Source organism: Pinus tabuliformis, chromosome X (assembly GCF_031772625.1).
Source record: "Pinus tabuliformis cultivar Carrire ecotype Pingquan chromosome X, CPIR1, whole genome shotgun sequence".
NCBI classification, from domain to species: domain Eukaryota; kingdom Viridiplantae; phylum Streptophyta; class Pinopsida; order Pinales; family Pinaceae; genus Pinus; species Pinus tabuliformis.
Genome location: NC_142308.1, coordinates 530,965,424 through 530,983,166, shown reverse-complemented (window position 1 = coordinate 530,983,166; position 17,743 = coordinate 530,965,424). Strand labels below are relative to the sequence as shown.

The 17,743-nt window shown below is 38.2% G+C and overlaps 1 protein-coding gene across 2 annotated transcripts in view; it reads right to left on the bottom strand.

Annotated features, from left to right (window-relative positions):
* Positions 1-17,476, bottom strand: part of LOC149141059 (uncharacterized) — a 69,850-nt gene extending 52,374 nt beyond the window's left edge. The window contains exons 1-2 of one of the 2 annotated variants that reach the window (XM_089447951.1): positions 16,993-17,476; positions 16,394-16,509 (exon numbers count right to left, since the gene is read on the bottom strand). The gene's annotated coding sequence lies outside the window, so the exon portion shown is untranslated. The remainder of the gene's footprint in view (positions 1-16,393; positions 16,510-16,992) is intronic. The other variant, XM_089447950.1, reaches the window with a different exon arrangement.
* Positions 17,477-17,743: the final 267 nt, after the last annotated feature.

The window sequence follows — 17,743 nt, the reverse complement described above, 5'->3', positions numbered from 1 at the left end:
TTGGAGCTCCTTAAGGTACCTAAACTTTAAAGTTTATTTCATAAATTCTAATTTATATGACTCGAAATTCAGATATGTAAATTGAATTCTCAAATGTCATGATTCGTGAATCATAATAGGTATCGATCAATGATGATTTTTAATTTATTGAAACATTGGCACTTGTCGGTTGTTGAAACTCATTTTGCTTCTCACATCATAATCTTAACAAGTCTTATGCGGGTGAAAGAAGCATTACAATAAATGGTATGTAGTTTTCTTTGGAATCAATGGAGGCAATCCCAATCTAAAAGAGCACAAGCAATGAAAAGGCTTGTTTGTTGATGATGAATGGTGGGATAGGGTGGAGTACCTCTTGCCATTTACTAAGCCAACTGTGGATTTGTTCTGCATGTTTGACACAGATATGCCTAATTTGGTAGACGTGTATGAGGGCATTAACTCCATGATAGAGAAGATAATGGTGTTTATAAATGCCGAGGAGAATGACCCAAATGAAGTCTTTTACAAAGAAGTAAAAGATATATTGACCAAAATGTGGAACAAGATGACCATAACATTGCACCTTTTGGCCTATGCACTGAATGCAAATTATTATTCTCCAGAGTTGCCAAGTGATCCAAAAAGAACCACACCAAACAAAGATCTAGAAGTCTCATAAGGATATAAGAAAGCTTCTATAAAGCTATTCGTAGATCATGAAATTGGGATTTGGATTCATTCTGAGTTTGCTCATTTTATGGGACCAAAGGGTTTGGGTGTTGGTATTAATTTTATGCGGGACAAGACCAGATTAAGTCCAATTGATTAGTGGAACTGCTATGGTGGGGAACTTCCACATATCCAAAAATTGGCCATCAAGATCTTGTCACAGGTTGCTAGTTTCTCTTCAACAGAAAGGGGCTGGAGTCTATATGGCTTCATCCATTCGGTGAAGCAAAATAAATTGGACTCCAAGAAGGTTGAGGAACTAGTGTATGTTCATTCAAACCTTTGCCTTCTGTCACACAAGAGTGACGAATACAAATTTGGGCCCACCAAACTATCGGATGTGGAACTAGAGTTGCCTGACTTGGATATGACATAGAATTCCATGTCTCATATGACTTTGTTTGATGAGGATCCAAGTTAATTTTAATTAACAATGGTATGTTCTATGCTTAGCACAATTACTTCAATGTTGCTTTAGCAGCCCAATGACAATTTCCAATTTAGTTTTCCAATAACAATCACATCAACCATCAATAGTATTGACAACAACTGTAGATAGAACATGAACAATATAAGGAGAAGACAAGCCAAGATAAGAGGACACCAGATTTGGCAAATGCCAAAGAAAAACCCCAAGATGGGGAAAACCCTTTGATCAATTTTTTTATTATATCAAAATTTCAACAGAGAGAGAGAGTACAATAAAGTCAAAATTAGCTTGCCAAATGATGATTAAAGTAACCCTATCGAATCTAAAACTTTCTACAACAATCAACAACCCTAACCAGAAAGTCAACGCTGGTAAAGGCATCAGCAAAATGTCCTCAAAGTAGCTCGGTCATACCTAGTGAAAGTCGACCTAATAAAGTGGTAAAAGTCAGCCAAAAAAATCCTGAAAACAGTGGTCAAACCTAGTCAAACTCTGCAATCAGGCCTGCGATCAACCCTGTGATATGTCTACAATCAAAGTCAACAAAATGCCTTGATTCTTGTGCAAATAGATGTGGCCAGACAACAATGAAATTTAGGCACAAAAACCGCAGTCAACGGAGGTCAAACCACCCCTGGTCAACGCTAAACAAACCTGCAACAGTCTCTGAAATTTCAGCCCTGTAATTCGTCCTGCAATTTGTCCTTTTGCTACCACACGTGTGAGGAAAAGAGATGCCTAATAAGTTGTACGAACCAATCAAATGATGAGAGAGAAGAATGTGTGAGTGAGTGAGGTGCCAAATGAGGATGGAGGTCTCTTATATTTATACAAATCGTTGAGGGTCAAGAGACACGTCCATTGGGCTTCATGAGCCTACATGATGATGTGGCCGACCTTGACAATTTACATATGGGGGCATAAATTCAAAAACATATTTCCGCTTATCCAAATTTGATGATCTTTTAGGTCGATTTTGGTCCTCGCGAAAAGAGGAATTCAATGCAATCATCATCTCCATCAAATGAGTTGTCCAAAGTGGAATTTGGCCCTAGTTGCCAATTTTAACATTCCCTCTCAACTAGTGAGAATTCCACCTGCCAATCCATCCACCATCATGCCATCATGTACCATTTCTACATCTCGTCTCTGCTCTATTGAACATTGATATAGAAAATCAAGAAGAATTGATCAAGAGTGAGTCACAAGACCTTACCACTCTCCACTAACAAAAGTCGGTCCAGGGGTAAAATCCCAATCAGACTTGATCTTAGATCAAGTTGTTGAACACCATACATCCTAGACATATGGAGTACGGCAATACACGATGCGTCCATTTACAGTGTTATGGTACCTATCCTCTTTTCCCAACTCATTGGTCAGATAAGAGGTACTTCCCATGAGTCCCGGACTACATGGGTAGGATGTATGTTGGGGCATCCGCAGGAGAAGGTGAACCACTCATCCTATGCATATACACGTGTCATCAATTGTAGGGGAAAGTGAACCACTCACCCTACACACGTGTCAACCATCATGGGGTATCACATGGGAAGGTGAACCACTCACCCTATACACAACACACCTATAGGGGAAGGTGAACCACTCCCCTTATGGTCGCTCATAGCTCCAAGAAGTACCACAAGCCACCAGGAGCTCCCAGAGCTCAGTGTCCAACTCAAGCGACCTTCCACGACTCCAAACTCTCTCGGAAGGCTAAGAATTTGACCTTCCCTAAGGGCTTCATGAGGATGTTTGCAACCTGCTCATCAGTCCTGATGTGTTGGAGCCTTATTGCTCCCCATTGTAACATATCCCAGATAAAGTGGTACCTGATATCAATGTGCTTGGAGCAGTCGTGGAACAAAAGATTCTCCAAAAGGCGAATCCCACTTTGGTTGTCGCAATAGATCACAGTGGTACCCAGCACGTGCTCAAATAGCTCACTAAAGAGCTTCCTCGACCAAACAACTTCACATCAGGCCATACTAGCAGCAATATATTCGACCTTGGTGGTGCTTAAAGCAACCGATTTCTACTTCCTGCTCAACCAGGAAATCAAAGCAGATCCCAATGAGAAGCAACATCTTGATGTGCTCTTTCTATCCACCACACTGCCAGCCCAGTCAGCATCAGTATATCCATGTAGCCTCAAATTCTCGGCAGTGTATCTCAACCCACAGTTGATTATGCCACGAAGATATCTTAAGAGATTTGTAGCAGCAATCTGATGTATGTGATGAGGCTCAACCATAAATTGACTCAATGTATTCACAGTGAAACATATGTCTGGTCAGGGGTTTACCAAGAACATCAAGGCCCCCACAAGTTGTTGATATTTAGAAGGGTTTGCCAATTCGAGCTCAGCAACACTTCCACATAGCTTTTTGAAGTTGAGTTCCATCGGAGTAGACACAGGCTTGCAATCCACCATCCTACATCTCTCTAGCAACTTCACAATGTATTTTCCTTGAAAAAGGAAAATCTCACCTAGCTTTTACTCGACCTTCAGCCCTAGGAAGTAGTGCATCAATCTTAGGTCCTTCATCTCGAACTCAAAAGTCAACTCCCTATTACATTGATAAATAAGAGGGCGAGTCAGAAAGAGATCATCAACATAAAGGACCAAAATGAGAGGCATGTCCCTTTCAACCTTGAAGTATAGTTGGGATCAACATAGCTCCTCGTGAATCCCAACTTCATAAGATAGCTATCAATCCTCTCATGCCAAGCTCTAGGGGCTTGCTTCAAGCCATAGAGGGATTTCTTCAACATGCATACATGTGTCCTTCGATATTGTACTTCAAACCCCTAAGGTTGTTCCAAGTAGACTTCCTTCTTAACTGAGCCATGCAAGAAAGCACTCTTGATGTCCATTTGATGTAGCCTCCATCCTTGAGTGGCAGCGAGAGCTATAATAGATCGGATAGTGGTATATCGGGCAATCGATGCAAATATCTCGTCATAACTCCTTCTTTTTGAGAGAAGCCACGAGCTACGAACCTAGCCTTATATTTTTCAACACTCTCATCAGCGCCATGTTTAAATATGTAAAGCCATTTAGAAGTGACGACAGACTAGTCCTTAGTTCTAGGCACCACGTCCCAGACAACATTCTTCATGATCGATTCATATTCCTCATTCATCGCATCCTTCCATACTTGATGTTTTGCAGCTTTTTCAAGCATGCATGGTTCAACTTGAACAATAGTACTCGTAGCAACCAGGCACACTTGATACCTATTTGGTTTCTTACTTTCACGGAATGTCCCGCTTGGAGAAGTATGTCTTTCAACATCTTCGAGAGTATCTTTGAGCTATAGAGGTTTTTTCTTTGAGGTAGAGGGATCACCAGGAGGTGGATCAATAAGATCCATTGGACCATCAATATTGGGCATAGGCTCATTCATCGGAGGTTCATCTTGTTTTTTGGTAGCATCATCATTGTCCTTTCTTGGAATAGGGAGATCTCTTGCTTTCCCAAGGGCAGTATCTTCATCAAAGGTGACATCATGACTTACTTCCACATCTCTTTGACTAGGTACATAGATCCTATATGCCTTTGAATTTTCACTGTAGCCAACGAATATACCCTTCTTCCCAGATGCTTCCAACTTGTTTCTTTTCTCTTTAGGCACATGAAAGTACACGGGACAACCAAATATTATAAAATGAGAAACATCAGGTTTCTTACCAATGAAAACTTCCTTAGGTGTCTTGAAATCCAATGCTTGATGTGGGCTCCTATTTTGAACACATACAACAATGTTGGCAGCTTCTCCCCATAAGAACTTTGGTAGGCCTTAATCATGGAGCATGGCACAGGTGGCTTCCATGAATGTTCGATTCTTCCTTTCAGCAATGCCAGTTTGCTTCAAAGTGTATGGAACAGTGGTCTCCCTTTTAATGCTAGCCTCTCTGCAAAAGTCATTGAACTCATTTGATTCATACTCGGTTTCAATGTCGGTCCAGGGTCCTCAATATCTTGATCTTCTTCCCTGTTTGATTTTCCACCAATGCTTTGAAAGAATGGAACCATTTGAACACTTCATCCTTCTTCTTCAAGAAATAGATCAATGTTTTGCGAGAGTAGTCATCCACAAAGATTGTATAATATAAGTATCCTCCTAACAATGTTACGGGCAACATCCCAGATAGGTCAAAATGGACGAATTGGAGAATATTGGTTGTCTTGCTTTCACTACAAGGGAATGGTTCCTTTGTAAGTTTCCCAGTTGCACAACCCTGACAAACACCTTTATGGTTCATATTGAACTCAGGCATACCTATGACCATCTTCCTTACCCCAGGTAAGACTTTGTAATGTAAATGGGCAAACCTCTGGTGCCATAGCTCAGATTGAAAAGAAGTATTGCTTGCCAAAGCTCCCAATGGACTTCCTCCACCTTGATAGAGACCATCAACCCTAAATCCAAGATTAAATCATCTTTAGGGTTTCTTTGCCAAATACGTACCTTTCCATCAATAAATGCTACCTTAAAGCCTTTATCTTCCATCGCAGAAATAGACACTAGGTTCTTCTTCAAATCGGGCACATACAATACTTCTTGTAGATGAAAGGTTTGAACTTGATTCAAGTGGAGTGACAGTACCTATCCCTTTCACGGGGTAGGTGGCATTATCTCCAAGCATGATCTTCAAATTAGTCTTCTTTTCAACCAAATTTGAGAGGGCCTCCTTATACCTAGTGAAGTGCCTTGAGGCTCCAATATTAATCAACAAATGATCGAAAGTATCTGGAGGAGACGCAGCAGATAAAGCGGAAATAAGATAGAATTCATCTTGTTTTTCTACAACATTACTTTCATTATGTTGTGAGGGGCCTGCTTATATACTAGGCAGTACCTCTTCATGGAAGGTCATGTCCCATTCAGACATGCCTCTTCAATATTAATTACTAATTTACTAATCGTTATTACAATTATCCTCATTATATATATATATATATATATATATTCATAACATTGCCTTCCTCCTCAAAAAAGCTTTGTCCTCAAAGCTTGTTGATGAAAGGGCTTGATCTCTTTTTCTGCTATGAACGTCTTCTCGTCTCGGGACAGTCATCTTTGTTGATACAAGTTGATATGTTCCTTGGAGTGACATATAAATTTGTCGCACAGAGAAGGGATCGGACCATCCTAGATCAATCTTCTATGGAACCTTGCGGTGATCGAAAACTTGTGATGAATTGTTATCACTGGACTGAGTTGTGCGCACTTCAATATTCTTGGGAACATAAGTTTGTTGTTTATGTTTCGAGTGACACGGATTCGTAGATTGATTGAGATGTCTGTTCTTGTGATTTGGATGTAGTTTCCCTTATCATGTGTGTTGCAAGATTCTGATTTACTTCTGGTTTCGATGTCGTCGAGTTGGTTACAAAACCTTCACTTAGGATCTTCATCGTTTGAACTGTAACATCTAAGTTTGTATTTTCTTCAACTTGCTTGTCTTCTTCTTGAGTTGTGACATTCACTGGATCGGTATCTATTACTTTCTCTTCCACTTGGACTTCTACATTCGATGCTTCCTTCTTGATAAACTGTTGCACCTTATTTTCTAATGACTTCTTGTCCTTCTTAAGCTTCTTAATTTGTGTCAATAATTTTTCACTATGGTCTTTAAGCTGAGAAACTTCTTCATTTTTGTCAGTGATGAGTTTGTCAATTTCCCTTTGCATATTTTGTATTACTTTTTTACTTTCTTGAGAAATTACTTCTGCGATATCTTGCATATCTTCTGGTGTTACGGAATTTGGCTTCACTGTAACATCCTGTAATGTTATCTTTTTCTTTTTGTATGAAAATGTCAAAAACTTCTTCTTCGTATTTAGGATGAAGGACCCTAGTGTTTCCATCCAAGGTGAACCCAAAACAATGTCACTTTCGTCAAAAAATAAGGTTTTCACATTGAATTGCGAGATAAAAGTATAATCCCCAATATTTAGTTGTAAATTGCTTATGTCGTATTGTTTGTCACTTGTGTCAACAAAATTCGTTTCAATTATATTCAATTCAAGAATCACTAATTGGTTAGCACATTTAGGACTAACATAATTACTTCTTTCAGTAGGACTGATAGAGATTATGATATCTCTTCCTGCGAGTGATCCTTTGATTTTAAATAGTGCATCAACACATTTACTAAAGGTTTTAGGAAATCTTTCGTTACTGGTCTCCATTTTCCTGGATGAACTTAGGGTTTTTTAAAGTAACCCTTTTTAATACTTAAGAAATTCTTTGTAATTTTTTTTCTTCTCTTTATAATTCCCTTTTTATTAAAGCCTTAGATGTTAGCCTTTTTATCTTTACTGAATTTACTTTCCAAAATATAATGAAAGGCCCCTTTGTTTCTTTAAATATTAATACCTTCCTCAAATGATGATACTTTATATAACCCTCTCTCTCTCTCTCTCTCTCTCTCTCTCTCTCTCTCGCTATATATATATATATATATATATGAGTACCTTTTATGTTGATATATTTCAATTTTTAACTTTGCTTGAAGATTTCTCTTATATATCTCATATATTTTTAATATAAGCTTCAAAGAACTGAAGAAACGTGACTTTACTAATAAACATGACCGTATGAATCAAATGATTTTGGACAGTTGTGTCCCTTCTGTCTGGTCCACAATTGTTTTTGCAAGGTTAAGCCAATACAATAGCAGCCTAACAACACGATATTTTTTTATTCATGGTAGAGAAGCAACTGTTTACAGTGTGTATGGAACCGATAGCAGATAGTGTCACAAACGGCTAACAGCAGCGACTGAGTTTGTGAATGTAGGGACGATGGCAACTACAATTTCACAATGAGTCCCAGTGTCGAAATCTCGAACTGCAATTCGTTGTTCGTTGTCGCTTCTTATCTAACTGCAATTTGAACGCCTTTTGTATGATGACGTTTGTCACAGTACTAATGGCTACATGGACATGGGTTACAGACGGGATGGGTGGTGCAACAGTCTGGACAATGATGGATCGTAGAGGAAGAGCGAAAGCGCAGTGGCTATGATGGTTGTGCTTGTGGCGTACACGAAAATGTTGGGCGCAAGGATGGGGTGTTTCTGAGCTGTTTAAATGGTGGTTGTGGCTGACCGAAGTGGTTGTGACAGTTGATCGAGGGTGAAAGGTGATTGTCAAAGGTGTGTCAGGTTGTAGGTGACTGCGGAAGGCGGCGGTAAGTCGGCATGCCTCCTTTTGATTTTTTGTTTTTTGTTTGTCTTTGTTTTTTTATGTTTTTATTTTTTATTATTATTTTTTTAATAATAATTTTTTTAAATATAATTTTCTTAATATAATTTTTTTAATATAATTTTTTTTCAAATATATCTATTTGACTTTTTTATAATTTTTATTTTTTATTTTTATTTTTATAATGGCCAAAGGCCTAGTGATGAAACCTACAAAATGGAGAGGCTCCAACTGTGTAGTGAAACGCTTCAACGACAACAAGGTTGACGAATTTTATGGCCAAAGACTTGCATCGAAGAACGAGCTCTGTGTAGCAGTGAAGCGGCCAAAGGATCGAACTGCTCTGATACCAAATGGAACGAACAAAGTTCGTTCTTCGTGTTAAATACTCCAGAAGACTTGGAATATGTAGATTTCCATTGAGATACAAATATTATTATATATAAAATGTATGAAGAATGATTGTACAAATGAGAGTGAGGGGCCTGCTTATATACTAGCCAGTACCTCTTCATGGAAAGGTCATGTCCCATTTAGACATGCCTCTTCAGTATTAATTACTAATTAACTAATTGTTATTACAATTATCCTCATTATTTATATTTATATTATTTATATATATTTATTCATAACAGATTCCATCAGAGAAATTTGAGGATCTTTCATATCCTAACCCAGCAGATGTTTCTTTATTGACTTATTGTATGATGATCTAGTCGATGATGATCTCTACTTCTTTCTATTTCAATGAGGTTTCCAAGAGCTCTCATTCTTTGTAAACAGTAGAATTTATTCCAGACATTCTTTATGCTTCTCATGTCACGAGCTCTTACTTCTAATGCTTCTATCACAATGTTATTTTCTAATCTAATGCATCCTATCTTATTTACATTGCCTCCAATATATAAGTGAAAAGTACCTTCTAGTGAAGAAGATCATCTCAGTCATAGTAGAGATCTTTTTGCTTCCTCCTTCTTAAGCTTCTTTGTCTCAGGTTCTTTCACTTTCTCAGTAATATGGACTTCTTCCCTATCCCTCTTACGTTTAGGACAGTCTCTTCTATAGCACCCAAGTTTCTGACAACCATAGCATCTTTCCTTAGCCATGTTCTTCTTTTTCTTTAGAGGATCAAACTTTCCAAATTTTCTTTTTCTTTTTGTCACTGATTGATCCCTTCTATCTGATCTTTTATTACTTTCTTTCTTCAACTCGTCTTCTTCTGCCTTGCAGAGAGACAATAACTTGATGAATGGGATAGTTTCATCTTCCCTAGTAGATATGAGGTTACCTTGTTCATCAGTCAATGCATTTAGAATAACGGAGATTATTTCATTATCACGTACCATCTCTCCTAGATCCTGTAATGGACCTTTTATTTGAGATAATTTTGAGAGACATGACAATATCCCCTCATCCTTTGACACCTTCAATTTATAAAGATCATATCTAAATGATATGATCTTTTCTATCGTGCTCTTAGAGAAAAGTTCTATCAGCTTATCATATATTTCTTTAGATGTCTCCATCTCGGCTATATAGGAAATGAGAGGATCTTTAATAGATTCCTTAAGAATCTTTTGAGCCTTGAGATCCCTTTCCATGTATTCAAATAATGCTTGTTCTTTGGATGGCTTGGAGACCTTTCCATGGACATGATCAATGTCTTCATTTACTTCAAGGACTATGTCTATCCTCCTTTTCCATGCAAGGAAGTTTGATATCCCAACCAGCTTATGGTTCTCCTTGCAACATGAAGTCATTTTTACTAGATAAGGAAAATGTACTTACTTGTGAAGATACAATCTTCAACTTCATAACGATGTTGCTTCAGATGATCCTTTCTTCAATAGAGAGAAAGATTGCCTTTCAATCTAACCTTCCTTTGATTTGAAGAGCTCCCACTTCTTTGGTGATGTAGGAGTGATGATCTTTGAAGTGCTTCTAGGGTTTCGGTCTTTCTTCTTGATTCCTTCTTGTAGATAATTTCAAGACCCTTGTTGGTGTAGATTTCTTCAATTTAGGGTTTTGATGATCTTGTCCTTGATAGCCCTTGGATTTGCTACGATCCTTCTCGTGTTTTTACTTGCTTGAATGCCCCTTCTTGACTTTAGCAACTTAGCTCTGATACCATGCTGAGAAATCTAGGGCATGAATAGTTAAAAGATTTCTCTGCTTGATAATTGTTTGTGATATACTTTTACTTCTTAGCTTATAGTCTTTTCTTCGTTATGTAATTATTGTGTTCTTTTCATCAAGACAACTACCAATATGCACAATACAAGGCAAGTGACACAGTATGTAGGCTTGTCAACCAGTGCCAAAACCTCTCACCTCTCGAGAGGAAAACCCAATCAAAATTCTTCTTCTAGATCTTCAATTGATGAGTACTAAGACCATGACAAAGACCCTTAACTCTCATATCCTTCCAAGAACCTTGTCATTGTCCTTGATGCTCTGCCTCTTCCAATCGACTTCCCTCTTGATCTCGAACTCCTCTCCTCAGCTCCTTCTAGAGAAACTCGGTCTCTATCCTTCACACTACTTCTCGACTTCTCCCAGAGAATCTCAGTCTCTAGGCTTTCACTAGTCTCCTCTAGAGAAACTCAGTCTTTAGATCTCTACCTTGGTTACCCAGAACAAGTGCCCCATAAGAAACCCTTTCTTCGCTGACCCTAGAAGAAACCTCCTTTGCTACCCCAGAAGAAACCTTCTTCATTGCTCCAGAAGAAACCTTCTTCGCTGCCCCAGAAGAAACTCTTTCTTCGATGATCTAGAAGAATCTCTCTTAGTTATGCCCAAAAGAAACCCTCCTTCACTATGCCCAGAAGAAACCTTCTTATCCTACATTCGCACTTCTCTTTGCAGCCCCTTCTTCGCACTCCTTCTTCACCTTTCTTTGCACTTCTACTTGACCGAAAGCTTGTTGAGTTGCTTGCTTTAAGTGAGGCTGAGTGTGGCTTATATATGCACCTTTCCTCATGTCCTTTAGGCCGACTTCTTCTAGCAATTCCTTTCATCGTTGTAGGCCGACTTGAAGAGGATAAGTGACAAGGTCTTGGAGGATACTTTACATAAACAGATTTAACCTTTTACAAAGTGTAACATGACTTCATTACATGACAATGACTCTATCATTTTATGACTAGATGACAAATAATTCCTAAAGACTCTCAATGGGAGTCTTGACTCAAAAATAAAAATCTCTTGCTCATACCCATGAAGCAAGCAATACAATAAATTTATTTTTCTTCTTTACATCACATTACATAAAATCATAATTACATGTCATTATGAAGACCGAACCTAGTTACACTTTTCAACATTCCTTTGACTGTCGTGGCCTTTGAAATTGTTGTTGTTGTTATTGTCGTCATCCTTTGGAAATTCTTCTTGTGAGGACACCCTCTAGCATAATGGTCGTACCTGTTGCAACTGTAGCACCTTCCTTTTCTTCCTTCTTTGAATCCTTTCTTGGATCCTTGACCTTGTCTCCTCGGACCAGCATTATTCTTCCTTTTTGCATGAGTGGAGAAAGTAGTAGGTTCATTTCCATTTGAAGGCTTGTCTCTCTCCATCATCCTAGTCTCCTCTTGAGTGCTTCTAGCCAATAACTCATCAAAACCAGGTATCCTATCATTGTTGAGAATGGTGGTGACAAATACATCCCATGGTCTTGGAAGACCTCCAAGAGCAATGAGAGAGTGCTCATTGTCAGAAATAACTTCTCCAAAAGATAGCAAGTCATTCTTGATTAGAGTTATTCTCATGAAGTAGGATTGAATAGGCTCCCTTTTATCCATCTTGATATCCTTCAACTTGTTTTTGAGAAAGAGGATTTGATTTGCATTGTTCACTTTGAACATTCCAACCAACTTATCATATATCTCCTTAGAAGATCCCAAATCAGAAATATAGGCAACCAAATGCTTTTGAATAGAGTCAACCAAAATTTTATTTGCTTTGACCTCACCTTTTCTATACTTCATCTTAGTAGCAATCGATGCATTTGAAGGAGGCTCCACCACTTTTCCTTGCACATAGTCCAATACTTCGTGTTCCTCCAAAGTCAGGTCCAAAGTCATCTTCCATGCATGATAGTCAGATTTATCATTGAGCTTGTCCTCAATCTTGAAGTAAGATGTAGAAGCCATTGATATTTGTCCAATAGATCTCTCTTAGTGCTTGCTTTTCTCTCTCTTGCTTGGGCTTTGTCTTCACCTGGGCTATGATGTGAAGAGATCTAGGGGACAACAAATGTAGGTGATTTCTCTTAATTTGATAACTGCTTGTGATGTATTTTTACTTGATTAACTTCTTCTTTCCTTTATTATTATTAGTGTTCTCTATCATCAAACAACTACCGAATCATAAAGAACAATGAGACAATTGGACACAAGATATAGGCAATCAACCAAGGCTAAAACCTCTCCAACTGAGAGAAAAACCCACCAGAACCCTTCCCTTCTTATATAACTTCAATTAACAAATTCCAAGACCTATGACCCTTGACCAAGACCCTCCAAGACCAAGTCATCATTCCTTCTTGATGAGCTTTCCTTACAGAGCTTCCAGTAACAAACTTCGACCTTCCAACAACTTCATCCCCAGCAACAATTTCTGCAACGTCGACCTAGCAACTTCAACAGCTTCACAGCTTTGACCTTGATGCAGCTTCAACAACTTTGACCTAACAACTTCACAGCTTCGATCTAGAGGCAGCTTCATAGCTTCAACCTTGCAGCTTTACAGCATCGAACTTGCAACTTCAGAATTTTGTCTAGCCCAAACACTGTAGAAACCCTAACGAAAGAGAGAGAGAGAGGCCCAAAAACTTTGATCTTGATCTTCTTCTTCTTCTTCGTCTTTTTCCAGCATCTATCTTGAGAAGATCGAACTTGCTCGAGTGAGTATGGAAATGAGGTTGAATTCCTTCTTATTTATAGGCTTGTGAGGGGTACAAATTGTTATCTTGAGGCTGACTTCTCCCTTCATATAGGCTGACTTAATCTTTGTGCCATGACGAAGTCTTGGAGGGTCTTTTGACTCAATAAAATTTTCTTTACAAAATGTGACATGCCCAAATGGGTCTTCAATACATGACAATGACTCAATTGACTTGTTGACAAACCTACAAGCACTCAATGGGTGCATGGATCTTTTGCCTTAAACACCCTTATTCGATATGCAACTTTGATGTCGAAGCAGTCATTTGATAAAGTGTTCAGTCAACCATTCTCAAATAGATCAAGGCCATGCAATAATGGATATTGCCATGAAGATGTATTCAAGGTCATTGTTAATTGCACATGCATCAAGGTCAAAGATTGAGGTTTTTTTCGTATGAAGAGGTTATTGTCATAGTCATATAATGAGATTATTGTGATGAGTTGTAACTCAATATCCATTTATCATAGGTATGATTATTGTGTATAACTCACTATAACATATGTGTTGCGCACTCCTTATGCAGGCTACATAAAATATTGTGTGACCTCTATATGGAATATGAGCCAAGACAAGTTATTCCAAAATAAACTATAGAACTAACCACTATGTAATGTCAAAAATATACCATCATTGAAATTAGAATACCATATATGCGGTCGCTATAGAGGTACCTTAATATTGATACCATTGTAGAGATACCATAGAAGAATAAGCAAAGATATATCGATGCTTCTGGAGAGATGTAAGCGTGCACACAATTATTTTGATGTCACTAATGAAAGCCATAAACGAACCACTGTAATATTGTGAGCATAATTGAGATTTATCTCACTGTAATTTCGATCCACGACATAGAGAGCGATATCCATCGATGATATGTTAAAACATTACTGCAGTCTATTGACGTCATGTGGTCCATTGCAGATCATAGTGAATCCATGCTATTTGTAATAAGAACAAGTCACTAGGTTCCATAGGTCAGCTCTTTATTTCTCTAATCAAACTATATATATAGCCTTAGAACTGTGATACACGATCTCATCTTCTGCAAAATGTATTTTAAACAAAGTGACAGAAATTTGATGATTGTTCTTGTACCTTTGAATAACACAGTGAGAACATACTTGAAGAAGAAATCTCGACTTCTTTTCTTGGAGGATTAAGATTTATGTCCAGCCTTTGAAATATATCAATGCCATGAGCTTGAGGGGGTCTCGACTCCTTTTGTAGCTTCATTATAAGACTCCCAACTAAGCCTTAATCAACCCGAATTCTTTATTAGAAGGGCTACCCCTATGAGTCCATGAGCTTGGTCACCCACATATGTATACAATGCTCGGCTTTTAGAGGTGGTACAGAATTCGAAGTGCTTGAGAAACTCCTTGAATGATGGGACCCTTTCTTGACTTTGTCAAGAGTTTGTTCACCCTTTCAAGTGCTCCGAGTTCTAAGGCAATTCAGAGGATTTGGTAATCTCAGACCTCTCATAATGTGCTTAGAATTGTGCTCTTCTAATCATGATATCTAAAAGAGGGTTTTGTATTTCACTCTTTATCCATAGAACTACGGTCCAGTCACTGCGATTAAGCTTGCAGAAGTGCCCAGAATTGTAAGCTCCTTCATCTAGTAACTCGGTCCTCGATAACCTGACTTCTCCTTTGAGGAGAGAGGAGACCATGAAGACTTGACAACATTTCTTAGAGATTGCTTTCCCTCTTTCTTGGGCTTGTCCTCAACCTAGCTCTGATACCATGTTAATTTTGAGCTAACATGTTCTTTGCTTAGGTTAGTTACATCATTTTCCCATTAATCCATTAGCAGTCTCATTAATCATGATTGTAACTAATGAAAGAACATAAATAATAGAATTTAAAGACAAGCCAAGACAGAAGAACACAAGAATGTGGCTCAAGCCAGGGAAAAACCCCAAGATGGGGAAAACGTTTAATCAATTCTTCTTATTATTATTATCAAATGTTCAGTAGAGAAATAGAGAGAGAGTACACTTAAAGTCAATTTGACTTGCCAATATGTTGAACAATACCACTATCCAAATGTCAAAGAAATAACCCAGTCAAGTTCGCACTTTTTGTTCCATGATCTCATCAATGATTCATAATAGATAATGCAGCCACATAACAGACTTCAAAAGCAGCTCAATCCTGGATACATATATGCGGCCTTCTTTACTGAAGATGAGGAACCCAAAGTAGATTGATCTCTGCAGCAAACTCACAATATAAACCTAAAAAAAATTCGATCTTCTTAGCAGTTAAAGCGGTTGAGGCCAGGCTAATACCTTAGCCTCTATTCTTCCAGTCAATGGGGGTTTGAACCTGCCATACTCCAGAGAAGGTCTGTGGCCAATAAGGGTAATAAGAATACAGTCCAAAACTGTCATAAAAATCCATTGATCTAGTTCAAATATGCCACCAACAGCCTCGGTCTTCTGCCTAAGATACTTGGCCTAATGTGGAGAAGGGTTTACCACACAATACTAGCCCAGACATGCCCTAAAAACCTACGGCCTTCCCAACAGAAGATTCTCGACCCTATGATGGAAGAGAAAACCCAAAACAGATTACTCATGCGTCCTCCTTCTCAGCTTGGCTGCCTCGTATATGATTTGACCTTTTGATGTGTAAAATGAGGTTGAAAGCACCTCTATTTTGAGACGTGACTTTAGGGCTTATTGAGCTGACATATAGGTGAGGTCAACCTTGTTAATTTTACATGAGAGAAACATAAATTCAAAATCACGCTTCTCCTTAGCCAAATTCAATGATCTTTAGGTCGATTTTGGTCCTCTCGAAAAGAGGAATTTAGTGCTACAATTATCTTCCCTAGAGGAGCTGTCCAAAGTGGCCCTAGCTGCCAATTTTAAAAATCCGATATACATAATATAAACACTTGTTGTGCTGCCAAATATTAGAGGAAAACTAAAACATAGGGTTTAGGTAACCCTGCCGCTCTAGTGTTCTTATGGTTTAATCAGCATTCTGAGTTGCACAAACAAGAACGACTAGCTTTTAAAATCAATATAAATGAATGGAATGGAAGCAATATAAATACTAGACATTAAATACCTTTCAATGGCACATGTATCGAAAGCCCTAGGGCATGGATTCTCTCTGCTGAAGGCTTCTTACAAACCTACTGTGAAGCCCTCTTAAAACTTCGCAGTCCAACGAAGTCTTCGAGGCTTGAAATAGCGAGGAAAATTTTGTTAAACCCAGTTTTATATCGCAGTAGAAACAATTTCAAGCTGCGATAAACAGTCTGTATATTGAAAGTTCATATGAAGAGTCTTTTTGAAATGAAATGTTCAATATTGATGGGGTTTCACAAATGCTGTTTAAATTTAGTTTCCAAAAAAGGAATGAGATTTCACCATTCAAAGCCCTAGATCTACTCTTCACCGACAAAGTTCAAGTTGATGGTCAATCTTCTGTAAAATTTCAATCCCCGGAGGCAATGAAATGCAATCTGCTATCCATAATATAAACATATATATTGTGCTGCCAAATAACAGTGGAAAACTAAAACATAGGGTTTCGGTAACCCAACCGCCCTACTGTTGTTATGGTTTAAGCAGCATTCTGAGTTTCACAAACAAGAACGATTAGCTTTAGAATCAAAATAATTCGATGGATTGCAAGCAACATAAATATTAGATAGTAAATACCTTAAAATGAGGCATATATTTAAAGCTCTGCGGCCATGGATTCTCTCCGCTGAAGGCTTCTTACAAACCTACTCCGAATCCCTCTTGAATCTTCGCAGTCCAACGAAATCTTTAAGGCTTGAAATCGCGAGTTAAAATTTGTTAAACCCAGTTTTATATTTGAAAGTCACGCGGCCACGGATTCTCTCTGCTGAAGGCTTCTTACAAACCTACTCCGAAGCCCTTTTTTTTTTAAACTTCGCAGTACAGCGAAGGCTTCGCGGCTTGCAATCACGAGGAAAAAATTGTTAGACCCAGTATGATATATAAAGCCCCGCGGCCATGGATCTCTCTGCCGAAGGCTTCTTACAAATCTACTCTGAAGCCCTCTTGAAACTTCAACTTCGCAGCCCAACGAAGTGTTCGACCCTTGAAATGGCGAGCAAAATATTGTTAAACCAAGTTTTATATCAGAGTAGAAAGAGTTCAAGCTGCTTGTGAATTGAAAGTTGATATGAAGAGCCTCGTGTTGATGTTTTTGGGATGAACAGTTTCGTGTTCATTTGAAAACTTTCACAGCTTCGTTTCATTTGAAATTTTTCAAAGTTCCGTTGCAATAATATTCACAAAATTTAAATTAAACCAAAGGCGAAGTTTTTATTAAAAAATAAATAATTTTAAAAAATTATTATAATGTAAGAGCAAATCAAGTTTACTAAAAGTTATGGACTAAAAATTTTAGGCAAGTGGGGTCAAATAGCAAGCCTCAAAT